Raw genomic sequence first — 23,099 nt, forward strand, 5'->3', positions numbered from 1 at the left:
GTAGGAAGGCCCAGTACTTTTGCATCAAGTCGGGTAAACTCTGCAGGGTCATTCCATATCCAGAGCAGCCCACAGGATCCACTAAGGCCTTTTTTGTAACTGCATTGCAGTTCAGCTTCTCCTTCTGTCCCATCTCATTCCCTTCACTCACAAAAGCACTTCCTAATTACCTTTTAGCATACAAATCTTTATCTCAGAGCCTGTTTCTTAGTGAACTTGTATGGCAACAGTTGGGGTGGAGCAGGAGAGGTCTGGAAAAGCAGACATTAGAATATGCTACTACAAGGACCTCATCCACAGTGGTAAGATGAAGCACTGATAGACCCTGAGATGCATTGATAGGACTTTTAAAACTTTCTCTAGGGTGAAGTAGGGTGGGAAACAGTGGAAGGGTATGTGTTGGCAGGTGTAAGGTGTCAAGCATTTGAGATGTGGGGTAGATAATAATTCAAGGACTATGGAATCGGATGGCTATTGCTGGGAAAAGAGATGCATAGGAGAAAAACCATAAAAGACTAAGTATGATTAATTACTAATTAAAGCTAAACGTTAATACCAGAAGTCTTCTTTGGAAGCATATAAAGAAATTCTCATATCTTGCAGCCGGAGGACAGAGAAATCTGAGTGTCAGATTCAGGACTCAATTATAAGAATAGCAGAGCCCCAGAGGATATTGAATTCTCAACCCAGAACGTATTCCACATAGAATTTGGTCTCTGATTAGGAAGGGGTGAGCCACTGACACTTGGGATGGAAACACCTCCACTGATGCACTAAAAAATCTGAAATCCCCAGATTTCCCTAAACATTTTGGGTCTGCAGAATTGGTTCACCCCTTCTGCCAAAGGCTAGCACTCAACACTTGCCTGAAGACAATGCAAGGGATCTACTTGCATAACAACACATGCTGCTCTCTGGAAGACAGCCCCAAAGATAGCCCCAGTGGTCCCAGTTTCCTGATACAGCCACTCTTCTCTAGCCTCCTTTTGCTCTGAATGGAACTGACTTTTTTAACCAAAAAGTTAGTTTTAACCAAAAAAATTTTTTTTCTTTTTTCTTTTTTTTTTTGGGGGGGGGTGTCAGGGGGTCGTCACCCACTCTGGGGAAAGCCAGCTGCTATGCTGTAAGGATACTCATATGGATGGGGCACTTCGGTGGCTCAGTCAGTTAAGCATCCAACTATGGCTCAGGTCATGATCTCACAGGTCATGATCTCACGATTCATAGGTTCGAGCCCCATCGTGTTGGGCTTTGTGCTGATAGCTCAGAGCCTGGAGCCTGCTTTGGATTGTGTGTCTTCCTCTCTCTCTGCCCCTTCCCCACTCCCACTCTGTTTCTCTCTCTCTCTCAAAAATAAATAAACATTAAAAAATTTTAATCAAAACAAAAAGCATTATGGCAAGATCCACAAGGCAAGGAACTGCAATAAATAGCCAGCAAGCAACTAAGACCTCCTGCCAACAGCCATGTTATGAGCCTTCCTGGAAGCCTTCAAATGAATACAGCTCCAGGCAACATCTTGACTGCAATTCATGAAAGACCCTGAGCCAGAAACACAGAGCTAACCCACACCCAAATTCTTGATCCACAAAAACTGTGAGATAATAAATTTTGTTGTTTTAAGATGCTAGATTTTGAGGTAATTTGTTACACAACAATAAATAACTAATATAGGCTCTCAGGATCTATTCCCACCTCCCATCTAGGTCATCAGATCAATAACTGGGGTTAAATCACAACATAACCTAATTGGTAAGTTCTGAGTCTTTTAAGAAACACACACACACACACACACACACACACACACACACACACACACACCCTTCCCAAATAAACTATAGGATCTAGCTAGCACATGCCAGCAGAAACTATGATACTATGTTTGTGACAGAGGATTTAATATCTCAGGAGACAATGCTAAAACATATCAAGGATGGATTTTGGGTATTTGGCAAAAGGAGTGAAGTGGAAATGCCAGAACCACCATGGCAAACAGTGGAAAAAGAGATCAAAGGGCTCAGAGAAGTAGGCATGCTGAAGTGGATACACTAAATAAGACGAGAAAATGCATCAGAAAACTTTGTTCCATGGGATCCCCAAGAAGACACTCTGTTTACCAAAGTGACAAGAAATGTCCTAGTAGAGGGGCACCAACATCCCTGAGAAGTTTCAATGGTGGACATCTTCTGTAGGCCAGACTGATGCTGGTGGATGTTACTATAGAATTGGACTCATTGATTATAATGGGAATAGCAGCATCCTGAAAAGAGGCCAGGTAGCCACCCTTAACCACCAGAAGCAAGAAGTCACAAATGCTATAATTCATGGAGATGGTTAATAGAATACAGAATTTCTAGGGCAAGCCAAAAGGGTAATATTCAATCTATACAAACAAAAGAAATCAAGGATGGGTGATCAAGAGACTAGGGACAATATAATGAAAAGTCATGATCTCTAGTCCAATTTCTGGATCTGAGCCAGTGTTTAACATGGAACATACTGACTGAGAGAAAAGTCCCCCAAGGAAGGAGAACCCTATAACATCATGGTAAGTATATATAGTAATGATCACTTGAATCCCTCCCTAAAGGGATCAGTGGTCATTTATTCAGAAAGTTGTACACTTGGAAAAGGGGAAATTGTAAACAATTTGAGGACTGTTGGACAAAGGACACAGGTTGACATTGAAAATCTGGGCTCAGATTTATCACCCCCTTCAGGGCTTAGCATTCAGTGCCTTCACCTGCTGGAGTGTTGGCAGCTAACAGCTATCAGCTAATCCCTCTTGAGGCATTGCTGTCTGCTGAAGAGTTTCTTTGTCCAAGATCACACTCCCTTCCTGGGGACAGCTTACATCCAGAGACTGGACAATGTGGGAATGTAAGACCGACCCCCTTTGTCTCAGTTTAGGATAACGCTGAAGGGCCATTGTGGCTGCACAGCCACTCATGGGATTAGTGAAGCTTTGCATACAATTGCATCACAGTTCACCTTCTCCCTCTCCCTGGTAATGCCATCTTCACTTCCCCAAAGTACTGATCCCTAGAGGACACCCCAATCCCTGATCTGCATGCAAATCCCCATCTTACACTCTATGGAACAAGGAGCCCCAATTGCAGCACATGCATTATCTCATTTGCTTCTCACTACAGTTTTACTATTATCTTTCTCTTAAAAAGGAAACTCAAGTCCTAAGATCTTCAGTGTGAACTTGTATGCTCCCCAGTTCTAGAGCCTACACTCTTCATCAAAGTGGATAAGCAAACTCTAATCCCTGTGCTCTAATTAGGCAGATACCCTCCTGGAAGAGACTCTGGGTACAGCCAGTCAGGCACTGACTCCCAAGAGTTTGTAATTCTCTCTTGTGCTTGTGATGCTGTTTTCCTGACCTGACCAACTGACAACCCAGCCCTGTAGATCCCAGATCTCAAAACCTGAATGCACACAGCCTTTGTCCTATGTATTCAGCGGTTTAATAAGTGATTTGTGGCTAGAAAGTTACATAACTATAGAGATCATTCAGGTCTGCATCATGTCTTTCTTCCTCCCCACCCCCAAGTTGTCAGTTCCTCCTTTGAGTAAGGCTCTGTCTCCCAGTCTCCCCCAAGTTCTAAGGTGTCAGATATAGGAAATGCTTGCTGGGAATGTGGCTAAAACTGCATCCACTTGGCAGAGAAACAGACTGTCATCAACAGCTGCAAGGAACCTAGAGGCCCTTTGTGTTTTAGAACAACTTTATTCTCATTTTACTCTGAGAAATCTCTTAGACAATGTCTGGACTCCCATCAACTTCTACACATACACAACGTTTATAAGTAACCAGGCAGGGCAATGAAGCATGTTTAGTCATTTTGCATAAGAACTTCCCTTGCACAACTTCTATATATAACTCACTTGGCAACCCCCTTTTCTACCCATTGAGGCACCAGTGCAGAACATGTTCTTAGGAGTGCTCATGGCAATTTCTGTTGTGAACCAGGAGTGCCGGGCTCCTTGAGGCAATGGAAAGAAAATTCCAGGTGTTATGTTTCCCTTACCCCTTATATTCACATCACCAATATCTCCTAGACTTGCCTCGTTATTCTCAGTCATGGTTCTTCTGCCTGGGAAGATCTGTCTCCTTCCCCTGATCCACATGTTCAGCTCATTCCTGCCCTTGTTCTCCTTTCATGTAATTTTCCACCTTTCTCCCCGCAGCAGGAGATCCTTTGATTCCTTCAGTCATCCATGTGCACTGCACCCTCTCCCAAGAAAGCATCCCTGAGGAACCCCATTCCACCATGATCATTCATGAAGTCTTATCAGCACGTACTTATACAGATATTGGAGTATAATTGCCAATTTTCAATGAAATATGATAGAGTTTTAGAGTCAGAATATGATTTCTAAGATCACACTCTGTCTTTTACTGGAATGTGATCCTGGGGAAGTCCCTCCTACTTCAAGCTTCACTGTCCTCATTTGTAAAATGGAGATAGTAAAGCCTACACAATGTATTTGTGGAGAAAACTAATGAGGTAAAGTAATGGGAAGTGACTTTTACATTTTCAAGTGTTATAAAAATGTTAATTATCATTATTGTGTTGTTTCTCCCCCATGGGCCCTCTGAGACCACATCTTCTACTTCCTTTCTAACTCTCCCCTGGGTCACATACAGTGCCAGTAACACTGTAAGCTAATATTAGATGCAGTGTTAAGAATAAAAGGAAACCACTTACCTAATAGAAATAAGGCAAAATCGTAACCATATTGAACACATTATAGACATTTTTCCACAGAGTGAATCTAGGATGTTCTTCACAGGGAAACATCCTGAAAAGGGATGAAATTTATTTGCAGCCCACTCTTGCTGATCTATACTGAATGGAAGAGGGATAGCGTTGAGACACATCCATTCCTCATTCTAACATGAGGCCAACGTTGCTAACAAGGGATAATTGGCCTCTGGAACCCTTGTTAGTTTTCCCCCCAAAAGGCTGCTACCTTGAAATAACCAGATTTTTGAAACCCTCCTTAAAGAGATCATTTTTATCTCCACGGTATGATCAGTTCCTCTTCAACATCTGATGCAACGCTTAGTGTTTTCCATTGCTTTCTAGCTGTGTCAGATTTCCCTAGAAGACAGAAATGAAAGTGATGACTAAGAAGATTGCACTTAAAATTCAAATTTTTGACCTACACACTGATTCCCCCACCCACCCCTCCCATTCCTGTCTCCTAGACTTCCAAAGGGGGAAATCACCATTTTTACACAGTGTAAAGCCTTCAGCTTACACCATTCCATGTAGACTTGCAATCTCTAAGCACGAATTTAGTTCATCTGGTTGAAACTACATAAAGCAGAACCAATTCAGAGAGTTCAGACTTTTTTTTCTATTTTCCTGACAATCTTCTGAATAGACAGAAAGGGTTACAAGCCAAAAGTGTAACAGTTAGGTCTATTTCCCCTCTGCCACAATTAGGTATTTACTTATCTCTGCCACCCCCAACATTGGTTCATATTCTATATTCTAGTCTTGCCCCCAAGTCCAATTATTTAAAGCACCATGTCTGTAATGGAGAAAGACATTGGAGGCAAAAGAAAAAGAGAGTGAGTGGGGGGAAACATAACAATAATATGGAGACTTCAGACTACCTCAACATGCTGTCATAAAACATTTCCCTCACAGAAACAGAATGAAATTTCTCAATTGTTTTTACTTTTCTTTAATGACCCAGACTTGAGTAATACAGCCAGTACTTTGATGGCTATCTAAGATAATTAAATGATTATGCTGACGTGTTAATGGAGCTCATTTTCCAGTGCAGTCTGTTCTAGATATGCTCACTGAAATCAAAATCATCTAGAATTTAGCGGCATTTTAGCCCTGCTCTCTACCAAAAGGCAGATTTCCTAGTCTGCCAAGCTATCAAAAAGTAGATGATTAGATGGCACAAACTTTATTAAGGGATCTTTTGCAAGGAGGGCTGGTACCTCAGGTGTAGTACCGAACACCCTGCAGGAACTCTACACTTCCTCTATATATTTATAGAAAGCCATGCACTGGAACTACAACACTGATCAGAACTACTCCTGAACAGAAGTTCCTGGTTGGTCTTAGATTGACCCATTAGCAGATAATTGTAACACAAGTCAGGTGATAGCAAATATACAGGGCCAGGGACTGGGGGCAATGTAGGGGTATAGAGGAGGAGTTGCCGGATCATGTCTTAAAGGAGCAGCAGGAACTGGGCAGGAAAAGAGAAGAAAAAAGGCCAACCCAGGCAAAGGGAGCAGCCAGAACAAAGAATCAAGACAATAAGAGAATGTCCTGTGCAGAGAATCAGCAAACATTTTTATCCCATGTGTTTTTTATATGGTGTTTTTTACAGCTACCATTTTGTAAGTCAAGCCTGCCATTTTGTTTCTCTCTTGTTTTGGAGCCCCCTGGAGATGTTGGTCTGTGAAGCACTATCTCTAACTCTCACTGTGAGGTCACCTCCCTCAAGGTTCTACTGCTTTAATGACCCTACATCACCACTCCTAGGAAACTCAGAGGTCCAGTAACCTGGGTGAACTGAGCAAGGAGCTTCTCCCCTTATCGTGGCCTGCTGTGATGGAGGGGTCCTCAAGTAGTGCTCATGTCTTCCATAACATTAAAAGAGAGAGCCTTTGCAGGCTTTACCTCAGCCCACTGGGTTCTCTCCAAAACCAAAGGACTCAGAAATGACTCCATGGGGGTCTGCCATGGGAGTTGAGGAAATTACCAATTCTTCTTCAGAATCTCCCTTTCCCCCCACAAAGCCTAGAAGCTTTGATGTGGGGCCAAGCTCCTTTTCCCTTAGGCACTCATCTCTCCCAGATAGTTCCTCACTCCACCCGCCCTCTGACTTTTGGCTGGCTGCCCAAGCAGTTTACCAGACAGCCCAGATGTGCCTCAATCCTGATAAAGTATACATCCGAGGCCAGAGCTGGGGTCCCTTCTACCGCATTTCTTTCTACTTTAAGCACAAATGAGAAAGTAAATCTCCAAACATCATTTTTAATATTAGAAACTGTTAACAGCAGATGCCTCTGGAGACGGAATCATCAGCTGGGGAGCAGGGTGGAGGGAGACTGACTTTTTTACACACTTTTTAGTCGTTATATTGTGCTGTGCGTGTGGATTGCCTATTCAAGAACTGTAATTTTTTGTAAAATTACTGTAGAAAGAAAAGTAATTTTTTTGAAACCCACAGTTTTAAGAATATTTTTGAGAATGCAATACTAAGGCCTTTCCTATGTTCTAAGATGGCTCAATAATATTATAGGTAAAAAGTCAGTAGGTTAAAAAAATGTGATTAAGAAGACAGACCTCAGACAATAAACTCACCTTGAGGCTTTAATAATTAAATTTAATCTCTCTGTGCCTTAATTTCAACGCCTGTAAAATGGGGATAATTGTGAGACTTATTGTGAGATTAAATGAACTAATATATATGAAGCATTTAGTGTTTGCCCCATAGTGAATGCTGTATAATTGGTTGCTAACAATCACCCTTAAAAGTTGCTGTTCACCTCTGTCACCTTCTGCTATAGCATGTGGTAAGAAAAGGTCCAGGTGAGTAAAGCACACCTCTGAGAAGTATTAAAAATGAAATCTGAGTGCTTTCAAAGCCCTTGTCACATTTCGCTGTCTCCAGCCTGCGGGAAAAGCACTTTCTTTCACATGAGTCACTTCTACTTCCTCGGCCTCCAATAGCCTCCCATACACAGTATAAGACCTGAGTCAGGGACCCGAGTTCAAGCTCTTGTTCCTCCACTAACCCGACACGTGTCTTGGACAAACCACAAGGCCTCTAGTCTTAATTTCTTCACAGGAGTGTCACAGGGCCAAGCAAGCTACTGCATGTCATAGGGCCAAGCAAGCTACTGCATGTGAAAGGGCTTTGTACTGCCCAAACTCTGCACACAAGATGTAGTTATTTCGAAAATACCCAACTGATGACCTATTAAATGGAATAGTCAAGTTCAATAGAACAAGTGTGCATCTGGGAAGTGGAAGCACCCAGAAACTTCCACACTACCATGAGAAAAGTTTACTTTTTGGTAAAAACTCTGCAATTATTGAATCAGCCACTGAAGGAATAGCCCCCTCCCAGAATGTTCTGGGGGTGGGGTTGCTGGTACCCCCTCTGCCACCACCACCTCAAGGTAGAAGAGTTCTGAAACTCTCAACGGTTCCTTTTCTCTTCCAGACGTTTCTTCTGGGATCCACACTCTGGGTCCTGTCACTTCTCTGGAATAACCTGTCTCCTTTCACATCCAAGGCACCAAAACATACTGCAGATTCCTATAGTTCAATCCACAGTGACTTGTAATCAGTTCAAAAAATCTCGGAGAACCAAGTTTACCAGTTCTGTGACTTCAAAGTAAGTCAATTTATCTCTCTAGGCCACAGTTTCCTTGCTAGGAAAATGATATTTCAGATTCTGAGTCAACATGAGGTTGACACAAGTGTAAACTTAGTTTCCACTGTTTCCTATCTCTCCATCCCTTCTGGTTGATTCCATAAACCTCCACCCCCTGGCCCAAGCTGAAATCCATCTAACAGCTCTCTCTGGTTTTGAAGAAGGTGGGTCCTGACATGTTTTTGTTCTCAGGGGTGAAAGGTTGCTCTCCTCCCATCCTGGCCCACCTGGCCAGGGTCCTCACATAGCTGTTGCTTAGTAAATTCTTGCTTAGTGAAGAGACAAAGAAAAGAATGCACGGATAAATGGATTAACTTGTTCATTCCTTCAACAAATGTTTACTGAGTGTCTATTATATACCAGAGAGTGTAGTTCTGTAAGAACGTGATCCACCTATTGGGTGGAAGTGGAGGTGAGGGGGCACCGGAGGCTTCCCCTAAGGAAGTAAAATCTGGCTGAGACCTGAACGAAGAGCAGGAGGTAAGGCTATCAGGAGCATTCATGGGACCAGAGGCCCTGGAACTGGAAAGAAGAAAGAAATGAGTGGATGAAAGAATGAACAAGTGAATGAATGAATGAACTAACAGACCAGTGAGTGAATGGGTGGCCTGCCTTACCCTCCATTACTGACATTCTACCTCTTTTTGAATTAGTGCCTCTTTGGTGCCTGACATATGTGGTTATATTTCATCAGTGTGTAAAGCAGGTGTGAGTCCTGGACACCTACTCCTGTGGTTAGAAAAGAATCTTGCAGTATCTGTATCAACACCTCCTCCTTGGCTCCTATTGTATGGAAAACAATCATTATCCAAATGGAGGGCTGAGGAATTTCAGACTTTCACTACTTCAGGGGGTTCACTTCTCTCCTCTCTTCACTAACTCACCCAAGTTTCTCCAAATGACAGCTTCCATTTCAACCCTTGTCCGTTATCAGTGTAACTGAAACACCTCCCCAGATTGGCTGTAGTAATTTAGATTTTTTTTTTTTAATTTCGCAATAAAATCCAGTAAATCCAGTATAGAATTTAACCGTGTCTTTTCTCTTAAGGCGAAATCCTCAAGGGAGATAAGTTTACCAAGCAGAAAGAAAAAAAAAAAAAAAAAAACTTTTGTCATTCCTGAGAAGGGGGGAGGAAAGGGGGGAAAAAAACCCTGTAAATGTCACTACTGACTAATCCCATCTATTTTTGGAAGGCCCTGGGGGGTTTTAGGGCTTTCCATGCGGTAAATTAAACAGCGACATTCCTCTGAAAAAGGAATGTGCAGCCTTTGCTCCCTGGCTCACCTGTGTCAGCCATAATCAGGAGCCTGAAGGGTGAGTGGGAATTCCGAGGGCAGAATTGGAAACTGCACCCACATGCCCTCGGGTACTGCAGATCACTGGCATTTTTAAAGCCTATGAATCAAGCGTGACCCTAATCTGATAGCTTTCCCAGGGCCACTATGGACCTGTGAGGGTGCTCTTTTAGCACTGGCGTCCCCTGCTGTGTCTACTACTGTTGACTCCATTTACACCTGACTTGGGACAATAGACGGCAAGGTCAGATGCCCAGATCTGTCTGTTCCCCTGAGCCTGCCCTGAGCTCTAGCAAATCCACGTGAGTCCTACAAAGCATGTCTCTTGTTAAAAGTTCAGAAAACGTTTCGTCGTTAAAAACGCACTGGTATGCCCTGGAGAAGAAGTAAAGCTGGGCACACAGGTAAATATGTTCTCGCCATGTTTTTAAGTTCTACCATACTTGTAAGTACTTCTCACATCCACCACTTCGAGTCTTTGTACATCAGGTTGATGGCGTTAGATGGAAAATAAATTTTTGCAATGATGGTTCATTACATGAATCTCTCTACTTTTGTGCATGTTTGAGATTTTCCATGTTAAGTGGAAAGAAAAATAAGTAACACTGCACTTCACATGCTGTAGGATTCTTGATGCTTTTACGTGCTCCTCTTCAGCCCAACCAAAGACATGGAAAGTGGGAAACCTCACACAGCGGAGCTCCCCGCTGCTGAGTCTGCCCCGAATCCCAGCTCATTTCGCTCAGTTGCGTAGAAATGGCACTCCATTTTTTATTGCATTTTACATCCCACCAATACTTGCATAAAGAAACTCTGTCTCACCATGATTAAAATTAAAGTTTCATTTCTCCTAAGAAGGGAATTACATATTAACAGGCATTCTGGTGTTATTCTTACCTTTTACTTAAAAGGTAAAGCTTTTAAGGACATTAATAATTGCAATACTATTATTGGAAGTAAATTTTATTCCTGTGTCTAGAAAACATATTAGCAAATGATGATGTCACAGTAGTTGAATTTTGCAATACAACAATTGAGGATTTTACAACTACCCTAAGTCTAGACCACAACACAGGTAAGTAAAACACAGAACATGAATTCTGTAATTGCCATCACCACAAAAAGAAAAATCCATTGCACATTTACAAAGTTAATAATAATGCATAGCGTGCTTGCAGATAATCACGGGGGTGAAAGTACACTGGTTCTTAGGAACTGTTATAAAAACTCCACAACCCACTTACACAACTTTGGGTCACAAGTATTCTACCCCCAGTTGAAAACCATTCTCTTAGCAGATGTTTTTAATACACCCAAAGCCAGGACAAATTGACATTCCCTTTCCTCCTGCCCTGCAGTTGGAGACTATTGGACACATGGAGGAGGGGCAGACAGCTGAGGACTCCATGCCAACTCTGAGTGGAGCGCTATTCCCACCCCACCCCACAATACCCCAGCTTGGCCCTGACGTCAAACCAGCTTCCTGGGCTCTGGATGAGAACAGAAAACAAATTCCTTATGCTCCAGTAAAGCGTCCACTAGTTATTCGAAAGAAAGCCTTAGAATCTGCTTGATAATATGGATCATTTTGAACTAACAGGATGATGGCCAGTCTGAATTAGTGAAAAACCTCCTTTATGCTTTAATGTGATTTATAGGACCGTCCCAAATAGAGCTTGGTAACCATTGTTTTTTTTTTTTAGCTTTTTGTTTGTCTGTTTTTAAGCTATATATATATATATTTCTATTCCCATTCCAACATAATAGCAATGGCTTTTGCCTAGTTTAATTTGCTGTATCTACTATTTGTACACTCTATCTTAATTACATTATGACCTCTTCTTAGAATATCAGGTGCATGTAAGAAGGAAAAGCTGTACCACCAGGCTTTCTTAAGAATCCCCATTCCAGTGGCGCCTGGGTGGTGCTGTCTATTAAGCGACCAACTCTTGGCTTTGGCTCAGAGCATGATCTAACAGTTCATGAGGTCGAGCCCCAATACAGGCTCTGCACTGACAGCATGGAGCCTTCTTGGGATTGTCTCTCTCCCTCTCTCTGCCCCTCCCCTGCTCACACTTTCTCTCTGTCTCTCTAAATAAATAAATAAACATTAAAAAGAAAAATCCCTGCTCCAGGACAAAGGGGCAACTAACAATCTGCAAGAGCAAATGCAGAGTGAAGCATAAAGCAGAAGCATCAACACAGCCTCCCAGAGGTGCACAAGCAGTGCCAGGGCCCCATGCTGAAGATGAACATGAGCTGTGTGAGTTCAGTAAGCACATCGGTTCCAGCCCCACCACACCCATGGTGCCTGCACACATATAGTATGCATGCCTATTCCTTGGATCAGTCTCCTTTCTCTCACCCAGAGCTATCCTGTAGAAGTTGGTATATCGACCCCTATTCCAGAATCCTGAGGGAGTCTAGCCCCACAAATAAGTACTCTCACTCATATTAAAAGGCAGATTCAGCATCCCAATATGCTCTTCCAGATTAAACAAGGCTCAGCAGAGTAAGGTTCCATGTAAACAACAGTACAAGTTCAGGGAGAAGATATGACTTGGCCAGAGGAGGTAAGAATAAATATACAGGCAGAACTTCTAGTTACACTTAAAGAATTAAAGATTTGTATTTATTCACCCCAAACCCATAAAAATGGCATTACAAAAAAAATGTAAAGGAGGAAAAAACCTAAGCAGCCGAGGGAGTCTGTGTATGAGACTTCAGCCACAGGTGTGGGCAGAGTGAAATACCAACAGAAAACGGGGACATTAAGCGGAAGAGTCACTCTGGATAATGAGACACGCAGGTGCACTGACATCGCCCCTTTTGCTAACCTTCGTGAGGCTGAGCTGTCAGAATACTTGCAAAGCAGGTTTCTGTCCTCCAGTCAAGAAATTGGACAACTCCTTTCTGGGGAAACTGAATACGCCAGAAGAGACCTGCCCCCACATCCTGCATATACTGGCATTTAAGGTCTTCCAACAGAAAAATCAAGAGCTCTCCCAGATCTCTCTTCAGAAAAGCGTACCAACTAATAAGCCCCACCTACATAAAACTTCCCATATATATTTTAGTACCTCGCCCTTGCTTGGTACTTACAAATAAGTAACCAAGACATTTGAAAAAAATCCACATCATTGAAAGAAATAAACCAAACAAACCAACACAAAGAAGAAACTCAGGAGAAATTAAAAAATAAGAATTAGAAAAAACAATGTTTTAAGTCAATATTAATTTCCTTAGAGCTAAAAGAAGATATATTCATGCAATAAGATACTTTTAAAATTTTTTTTATTTGTTTTTGAGAGAGACAGAGAGAGAGAGAGCACTGCAGGAGAGGAGCAAAGAGGTAGGGGGGACAGAGAATGTGAAGCAGGCTCCATGCTAACAGCAGAGAGCCTGATGTAGGACTTGAACTCATAAACTGTGAGATCATGACCTGAGCCAAAGTCGGGCTCGCCCTTAACTGACTGAACCACCTAGGTGCTCTAACAGACACCATTTTTAAAAAGAGAGCTCTTGGGAATTCTAAATATGACAGCAACGATGAAAAGCTCAATATGTTAAATAATAAAGCTGATGATGATGATAATAATAATAAAATAAGCAAAATACGAAAGCTGAGCAAATCTCCCAGAATGAATAGGAAAAACAGAAAGCAATGAAAAAGAGAAAAAAGGTTTGTTTGTTTGTTTGTTTGTTTTTAATATGACATTAATACAGAAGGGCCAATATCCAGAAAGAAAGAATAGTGAAAACAGAGTAAGAAAGAGAGGGAAAGAGGGTGGGAAACCAGGAAGTGGAAGGAAGAAAGAAAAGTAATCCTCATAAATAATGCAGCTCATATGTAGTTGGGACTGAAGTAACTTGGCATGCCATAGAACATTAAGCCAACAACGGCAAAAATGGGAAACTATCAAAATTTATAGTATAGTCCTCAAAAGACTCAAGAACTGGCAGTCCCAGATACTTCAGAACCTGAGGGCTAACCACCCCATTAGAAAATAGTAGGCTTATTCTTTGAAGACATTCTTTCTGGATTGAAGGTCAACTGGCCCAGCTGTTGGTTTGGGAACAGAACCACAAACTAGGGCATATAGTGGCCATAAAATGCTGAGACTGCCAGCCCTATTTCCCCAATTGGCTATGAGAACACTGACAGCATAACCTTGTAACTTAACAGGGGATAAGAAAAGTTTTTTTCTGGAGAATATGACCAGCCCAAGAAAAAAGATCAGAAAAAAATAAACCAGGTTTCCTACAATAAACAGTACTTCCAGATCATGCTACAGTGAAGCTCAAAGTCAACAAGCCCCATCTACAAGCTTAGAGGTTCCAGTTAGCTTTTCAGTCCTCTGTTCTAATCCTAAGCAGACATCCAAGGATTATCAGATATCTAAGGAAGGCGTAAAACAAGAAAACTAGATAACAAAACAAATGGATAAAAACAACTTGGAGGAAACAAAATATATAGGGATTAAAACAAATTAAAAATTGTCATTAATACTCTCAGGAAAATAAGAGACAATGTTATACTCTTAAAACAATACTAGGAAACTTGAAAAGCAATACCCAGGTTAAAAAAAGAGAAGTGGTAGAAGGGTGCCTAGGTGGCTCAGTTGGTTGAGTGTCCAACTTTGATTCAGGTTGTGATCTCACAATTGGTGGGTTCAAGTCCCACATCAGGCTTGCTGCTATCAGCGAGGAGCCTGCTTTGGATCCTCTGTCCCCTCTCTCCCTGCCCCTCCCCAGCTTGTGCTTTCTCGCTCAAAAAATAACAAACATTAAAAAAAAAGAGAGAAATATTAGAAATTAATAAACATGGTGGTAATAATGAGAAACAACAACAACAAAAAAATGATTAGAAAATAAAGTTGAGGTATTCTCCTAAAAAGGAGAGTATAACACAGAGGGAACAACAGAAAAGAAAAAGTAAAGACATTAGAGGACCAATCCAGGATTTCCAATATCTAATTAACAAGAGTTTCAGAAAGAGGGAACAGAACACCAAGGGGAGGAAATCATCAATAAAATAATTCAAGCAAATTTCTCAGAAATGAAAGATGGGAGTTTCCAGATTTCCTGAAAGGGTCATGGAAGGCCCAACATAATAGGTGAAAATAGGCCCATGCCCGGGAACATATATTATGTTTCAGACCTGGAGACAAAGGTAAGATCCTTTTTGTCTTGACTACTAGAGGATGTTCTCCACCAAAACAAAAGAGTAAACCAAGAAAGAGGAAGAGATAAGGAATTCAACTCAGAAGAAAAACAGGGCATTCCAAGGTTGATTAGTGCAACATCCTAAGATGGCAGTGCTGCAACAGCATGGCAAGCCCTCAACCCAGATAGAATAGGGTTAGGGTGGGGGTGAGGAGGCTCTATTTAAGAGAAAGAAAGAGACTGGTAGGTTACCTCATGTTGGTTGATCTGGTGTCTACTAGAAGGTAGGTACAAAGAAAATGAAATAAGTGGCGGGGGTGAGGGGTGGAGAGGCAACAATTAACTTCAGGAAAATCAAGAAGAAACAACCATAGTCCACAATGCTCAACTGTGAATTATATTTGCATGAACAAGTTAGGTAAGCACAGAAGTTGATTAATCAAAAGTGTGTAATCTTGCCAGTATGGGACGCAGGAACAGAGGGAAAGACGGTGTAAGAGTATTGGATGCCTATCTGCCATAACAGCTGTTAGAAAATGTCTAAAAGTCACAATTCAAAGCAGTATAATCTAAGCATATTATTTGGAAGTGCCAAGGTATATACTCCAGGAGAAATGGCCAAGAGAATCAACGGTGGTTGCCTCTGGGGAGGGGCCCTGTAAGAGTATAGGGAATGGTGCAGTTTTGTTATAAATTTTTTAATACTATTTAACTTTCTAAATGATGTACATGTATATCTTTGATAGAATAATTGAATTTCTTAAAATGTTCTATTTTTTCCTTTTTTAAAAAATTTTTCTAATGTTTATTTATTTTTGAGAGAGGGAGAGAGACTGAGTGCGAGCATGGGAGGGGCAGAGAGAGAGGGAGACGCAGAATCTGAAGCAGGCTCCAGCTCTGAGCTGTCAGCACAGAGCCTGATGCGGGGCTTGAACTCACAAACTGTGAGATCATGACCTGAGCTGAAGTTGGATGGCACTTAACTGACTGAGCCACCCAGGTGCCCCTCTATTTTTTTCAAAATGAAAAAAAACAAAAACAAAAAAAACAATTGTGAAGGACTTTAGTTCTTAATTAATTTAAGGAATCAACATGGTGATGGACTATTAACTCCTCCAGATAAGGGGCTGGTCTTACACTTCTCGTTCCCAGCATCTAACAGAGAGTAGGAACTCAATGGATACTTGTTGTTTGATTGATTGTTCTACTAATAGGTATCTTGGGCTACATCAATGGAATGATAGGGATAAAGTTAACAGATAACACTCATTGAATATATCTGCTATGTGTCAGTCTTTATTCTAAGCACTGGGCATATATCACATCACTTAATATTCATAACCCCATGAGAAAGATGCTGACATTGCCCCACTTTAGAGACAAGGACACTGAAGGACAGAGGAGTTCATACAATTGATTCTAAAATGTTTATTTATTTATTTTGAGAGGTGGGGGGGGGGCACATGCATGAGTCAGGGAGGGGCAGAGAGCCAGGGAGAGAGAGAATCCCAAGCAGGCTCCCCACTGCCAACACAGAGCTGGATGCAGGGCTGTGAGATCATGACCTGAGCAGGAGTCAAGAGTTGGATGCTTAACAGACTGAGATACCAAGGTGATCTGTATAATTCACTCTAAATTACACAGCTAGGAAGTGTCAAAGCTGGATCTACACTCAGAATGGCTGGTTATAGTCTCCACTCTTCGCTAAGCTTCACAGTCAAGGATGAGGTGTCCTATGGTCAGGCCACAGTTGGAATATTCTGTTCTCTTTTGAACATAGAATATCTCTCTCTCTCTCTCTCTCTCTCTCTCTCTCTCTCTCTCTCTCTCTCTCTCTTTAGTAGGGCAATGTGAGAAGACCAAAACTATGCAAGTAGGTGTGGGAAATAGGAATGGTTTGTCAATAATGATAATCATGTCTAATGTCTAATTGTGTTTCAAGGGGGCTGGTAAAGAATAGTCTTGTTCTTTGTATCCCAAGTAGTAAAACTAGATCAGTGATACAGATTATCTGAAGCTATATTTCAGTTTAAGGAAGAACTTATCCACTGTTCAATGGGAAGTCAACTGCTTTGGAAACTAGGTGGTCCCGTTTCTGAAAGCTCATCAAACTCCAGGCTTAGAAGAAAATCTAAAAGATACTTCATCTAACCAGCCTCAGGATGCTTGAATCACCTTTATATCATCCTTCGCAATGGTATTCTCAAACATTTCAGAGATAAAGAACATAGCAGGGGAAGCACATTCTTTAAAAAAATTTTTTTAATCAAAATTACACATGCACACAATTTAAGGAGTTGAATAGTTCTACAAGATTTGTTAAGAAAAATTGAAGTTCCTCACTAGAGGCATCAACCTTCAGGTTGTTTTTGTTTTGTTTTGTTTTGTTTTGTTCTTAGGTAATTATTTTAGAAAATTTTACCTATATATCTCCAAATAATCTCCTTATATTGCTACTTCTTGATTTTTCAGGATTAGGCATTCTCTATTAACTTGCCACAATGTTATCATTTTGTTTTCTTTAACTCCCCACCCACAATATACCCTTTCTATCTCTTTACTATTCAAACATAGTTTATGTAATTATTTTGGTTACATCGTTTACATTATTATAACTAAAAACTATTCAGAACTGAATCATGATGCAAACCATGTTTGTTTGTTTGTTTCCTTTCCTAAATATCTTTGCGACTCCTCTGGAATGAATAAAGTCTCCCTTTTTGCCTTTGCTTATTATTTTGCTATGTACTTAGTAATTTAAATACTCCATTTTCTGTTCAATGTATGAATTTCTTCTTGAGACATTCATACACATCAGGTTTTCTAGTCATTTTACATCTTTAACAAAGCCCATCTCAGAGCCTCCTGACTTATTCTAATGTGGACTGGCTACTCTCCACATCTAGTGCACAGTTGCTATCTGGAAACTTCCTTTACCATCACCTGGAGATTCCCTTCACCTTTCTCCTGTTTCCTGTATCTCTTGTCTCAGTCTTATTTGGTTTTCTCCATTGTTTTAGTGGTACTCATCCCACAGTAGCTTCTTAAGAAAGGTTGTGTGGGAGGTAAAAAAAAAAAAAAAAAAAAAAAGTTTAATGCTTCCAAGACTAAATATATCCTTATTCTACTTCACACTTGATTCTAAATTGCGTTTTAGCTTCTAGTGTTGCTCTTAAGAAGCCTAGAGTTATTCTGATAGTTGTTCTTTGTATGTGACCTGTTTTGTCTCCCTTGAAGTTTTTAACATTGTCCCCTTGTCTTGAGTGCCCTGAAATTTCACAATACTGTGCCTTGGGTGTGGGTCTATTTTCTTGCATTGTGCTGGGCAATAGGCAATTTCCGACAGGAAACTCATGTCTTCCAATTCTGGGAAATGTACTTGAATTACTTTGTTGATGACTTCCTCCCCTTAGTTTGTTCTGTTCCCTCTTTTGGACACTTTTATTCAGAAACTGCACTTCCTGGATTGATCCTCTTATTATTTTATCTTTAATTTTCTCCTCTGTTTCTCTCTTGTTTCTTTCTAATTTCTGGGATATTTCCTCAACAGTATCTTCCAACCCTTTTATTGAAATATTCACTTTTGATGTCATTCTGTTAATTTCTAAGAGGATTTTTTTTGTTCTATTAGTTGCTTTTTCTAGCATCTTATTTTCACCTTACAGCTAAAATATTTTTTATATCTCTAAATATATTAATAATAGTTTTTTTCCTTGATGTTTTCTTCTCATTGCATCTCTTCCTTTAAATCTCTTTTCCCCCCTTTCAGTTGGCTTTTTCTAGTTGTTTGTTTCATTATTTTGGTCTCTTTCATTTCAGGCTGTTCTTATGGGTCTGGTATTCTGGTTGTCTTCTCATATTAAATAGGAGCTTAAAAACTGGCTGGAAGCCCTGGCCTTTGAATGGGGTTTGGCCAGTTTTGGTTTCACTATAGTGGGACCTAGCTGGATTGTTTGGTAGGGAACCTCCAACATCAGAAACATCAGGTATTTCTTCTTGGATTGGTCAGATACACCAGAGTATACAGTTCTACTCTGTTTGGAAGTTAGAGTCCTGGCTGGCAGAATTCTAAGAGCCTAGATGTGTTTTTGGACAATATCTCTGCCACTGCCCTCAACTATGCTTGAGTTGACAGTCCAAAGGCTCTGTGTTTATCATCTCCAGAGAAAAACTACTCCAGGCTTCTGCTAAGGTTGGAGTGGGGACAGGGCAATGATCTAACATCACAGAATTGTTGGAAGGTCTAGGACTCTACCTCCTTGGCTTTTCTATTTTAGGCTCTCCCCCTTTCTCCAATTCCATAGATACCTGGTGCTACCAATTCCAAACTCTTCGGGAGATTCTGAAGTTTAGATCAGGGAATTCTCCACTTTCCCCACTACCAGTCTAGAATTCACCTTTCCCAGCTCTGCTAACTCATTTACCACTTGTCCATCTCCTTTCCACCTTCAAAATATCTTTGCTTGGCCTCCTTTCTCATTCTCACATACTTGTGGGTTTATATCTTAAATTAAAAAAAAAAATCTTCTTTTCTTTATTTCAGTTTTAGTGGTTTGTGGAGGAAGAAAGAAGTGGAGATGTTTCAATTTGCCATCTTTGCCCAGAATTCTTCTCATTCTGGGGTGCCTGGGTGGCTCAGTCAGTTAAGTGTCCAACTCTTAGTTTAGGGTCAGATCATGATCTCATGACTTGTGACTTTGAGCCCCACATGGGGTGGGGCTCCAAGCTAACAATATGGAGTCTGCTTGGGATTCTCTCTCTCTCTCTCTCTCTCTCTCTCTCTCTCTCTCTCTGCCCCTCCCTTGTTCATGTGAATGCTCTCTCTCTCTCTTGTTCTCTCTCTCTCAAAATAAATAAATAAACTAAGAGTCTAAATATCAGTCAGTAGGAATATGAATAAATAAATTATAGTTTATCCATTTGATGTGAGACCTTCCAGCTATGTAAAAGAACAGGTAGGCCTGTGCAGAAGCAGACAAGTAAGAGTAACTAAGAGCATAAGCTCTGAAGCCAGGATTCATATACCAGGTTTGCCACTGCATGACCTTAGGCAAGTTATTTAGCTCTTCTGTGCAACTGTTACCTCATCTGTAAAGTAGGGTTGGATTAGTTTCCTCGGCTTTATAACATATTACCACAAACTTAGAAGCTTAAAACAATATGCGTTTATTATCTCACAATTTCCATGGAGTCAAGGCATGACTTAGGTGGGCCTTCTGCTCAGGGTCCCATACAATTACAGTGAAGGTATCAACTGGGCTGTGTTCTCATCTGGAAGCTTTCAAGTTTCACTGCTTTCAAGTTCACTCAGTTGTTTGCAGAATTCATTTCCCTATGTCTGTAAGATTACGAACCCCTGATTCTTACTGGTTGTCAGCTGAAGGCCACCCTTCTATCCTAGAGGTTTTCCTCAGCTTCTAGAAGGTGGCTTCTGTTCCATGCAACACAGCTGCTTACTCCATCAAGCCAGCAAAGAGAATGTCCAAAGCTAGTCTTCTAGCAAGATGGAGCCTTATATAATGTTATATAATAATGAGAGTGACATCCATCATCGTTGCAAATTCTATTGGTTAGAAGCAAATTCTACTGGTCACAGGTCTCATTCACACTTAAGGGGAAGCAATTATACAAAGGTGAAAACACCAAGAGGTAGAGATCATGGGGATAGGGGACACTCTGGGGTCAGTCTGACACGGGGGTTGGTAATAGCAGTATCTATCTCAAAGGGCTATTGTGAGGATTAAATGAGTTATAATATATAAAGCAATTAGGTAATGCCTGGTTTATTGTTAGCATTGAATGAATATTAGCAATTAGTTTTTCATTATTACATTTGATGATATAGAAATATATCAGAGAAATATTATAAAGTGAAAAAGCAAGTTGCCGAGCAAGGGACAATATAATATCTTTTGTTTTAAAATGTTAAAACATACAAGGGCTCCTGGGTTGCTCAGATGGTTAAGTCCAACTCTTGATTTCAGCTCTGGTCATGATCTCACTGGTTGTGAAATCAAGCCCTGCAACAGTCTCTGTGCTGACAGTGTGGAGCCTGCTTGGGACTCTCTCTTCCTCTCTCTCTGTCCCTGCCCCCAGAAAATAAATAAACATTAAAAATTTTTTAAACATAAATAAATAAAATAAAATAAAATAAAATAAAATGGAGAAAAAATTGTAAAAAAAGAGTATCTCCATACATTTTCAAATACATCTAAGGAATCCCTATCCAAAGTTCACAACTACTCTCTCTTTTTAAAAAGGTAGCTGCTTGTTATACAATGGAGGAGGAACAGAATAGAATTTAGGGCAATAAGTACAATATCCAGCACAATATTATCACCCCCATTATAGAGTTGAGAAAACACAGGCTCACAAAGTTTATAACTTGTTCAAAGTTACTCTGTGATCAAAGGCAAGTCACTTAACTTCTCTGATGCTCAGCTACTTTTCTATTATAGGAAACCAATAATTCCATCAGAAAGTTTGCAGACTTTGTGCTTACACAAGCCGAACACACATATGCACATACAGGCAGTGCACTTACACATTAGCCTGCCTCCACTCCAGAAGAGAACAATGAAAATCTTAGAGATGACATCAAATGGCCTCTCCCAAAACTGCCTCCAATATTATGATCTCACATTCTTTCTCAGCTGAAATACTGTGTTTGTGAAAGAGTTCTCACTCTTGTGTGTATGTGTGCATATGTGGGTGGGAAGTAGGCAGAGTAAGCTTTTCCTGACTTAATTTCTGTCTTCAGTGGCCCTGGGGAAAGGACACTTCTCAGTTAATTGGCAACGATAACAGATTAGCCCTTAAGGTTGACAGATGAATTAGAAGTGTTCCTCAGGGGTGGGCTGTCTGAGCACACTTGAAAGGAACAAGACCCAGGCAATCTGGAGCCACCTCTTAGTGTGCCTTCAATTATCTCACCATCTTTTGTTTCTCTCACTCCTGTGCTGCCAACCCTGCCACTACTCAGGCAAAACTGTTCTACGTGCCTTCCTAGCAACATTCTACTCATGCATAGAAGCCTCTTCCAAAAACACACCCAGCGCCTGGAAAATCCTTCCCCACCCTCTAAACAGGCTCCTTCACTACAACACAAGCCCCAGTTCATGAGGTCCAAGCCTCCCCAGTTGTCAAGGCTCCACTGATTAATCAGAAAAAGAAGGTAATTCCCTGGAGTCTCTCCCATTACACATTCACCTAAAAGGACCTTAATCTGTTGTTCAAAAACCCAAGATAAGTATTTCCCAAAGAAGAGCTGTTTATTGTTTGGTCTTTTACCTTTCCAGTCTTCCTCATTCTTTCCACAGATAAGTCTGAAGAGGGCAGAAATAGTGTCCAACTTATTTGCAAAGTATCCAACACAATGCTGGACTATTCATTTATTCACTCATTCATTCATTCATTCATTCATTCAACAAATTATAGCATCACCTCTGCACAGAGCTGAACAAGACTCTGCCCTCTAGGAACTTATAGACGAGCGGGAGATAGAGAACGCAGAAATTACAATACAGGAAGATCCTTGCCCCATGGGACTGCTTTCAAAGTGCACTCAAGTTGTTTGAAGAATTCATTTCCTTGTGTCTATAGCACTGAGGACTCTATGCTTAAGGAGTAGGGAGTTAAGGAAGACTTCACAAACGGGATAGCATTGAGGCTGTCCTACCCTTCCCAGATGGATGGTAGAAAGGGGGCCTTTTAAGAAAAGTGAACAGCAGATGTTGGGTTAGAATGTGGGTGCTGCTTGCCTTTCCTGATCCCAGAGGTTGCTCCAAGGACCTAGATGTTAGATAGTGATGTGATGTTAAGAATGCCTGCACGACATGTGTGACTAAACCCTGCTAAGGTCTTTTTATAAACTTTTAAGATTTGTCAAGTGAGTGTTGGGGTCCATTCATCTTGCTGCCACCAAAGACAAGCTTCTTAGGTAAGTTCCTTTTGCTTATGAAAACTGCCACCTACCAACCTGGAGTGACCTGCCTCTTCAGTCTGTCTCTGAGCTCTGAGTACAGGAGCCAGTTTCAAATTACACCAGGGAAACTGTGGAGAGGTTTGTGAACCAACAGCACCACAAAAGCATAGTATACAGTATATTTAGTGAATGATAGTTAAGCATTATTAAAGCTCAAAGTTTGAAGGGAGAGTGGCAAGCTGATAAGTTTGGACAGATTCAAGGCTTACATGCCAAATGAAGA

The 23,099-nt window shown here is 41.0% G+C and overlaps 1 long non-coding RNA gene across 1 annotated transcript in view; it reads right to left on the reverse strand.

The window, feature by feature from the left end:
- Positions 1 to 3,716: 3,716 nt before the first annotated feature.
- Positions 3,717 to 23,099, reverse strand: part of LOC109263816 (uncharacterized) — a 62,949-nt gene continuing 43,566 nt past the window's right edge. Inside the window, exon 2 of the long non-coding RNA XR_002078407.2 lies at positions 3,717 to 5,114. This is a non-coding gene — a long non-coding RNA (uncharacterized LOC109263816). The remainder of the gene's footprint in view (positions 5,115 to 23,099) is intronic.

The sequence above is a fragment of the Panthera pardus genome, unplaced genomic scaffold (genome assembly GCF_024362965.1).
Source record: "Panthera pardus isolate Hobbes unplaced genomic scaffold, ASM2436296v1 HiC_scaffold_8, whole genome shotgun sequence".
NCBI classification, from domain to species: Eukaryota; Metazoa; Chordata; class Mammalia; order Carnivora; family Felidae; genus Panthera; species Panthera pardus.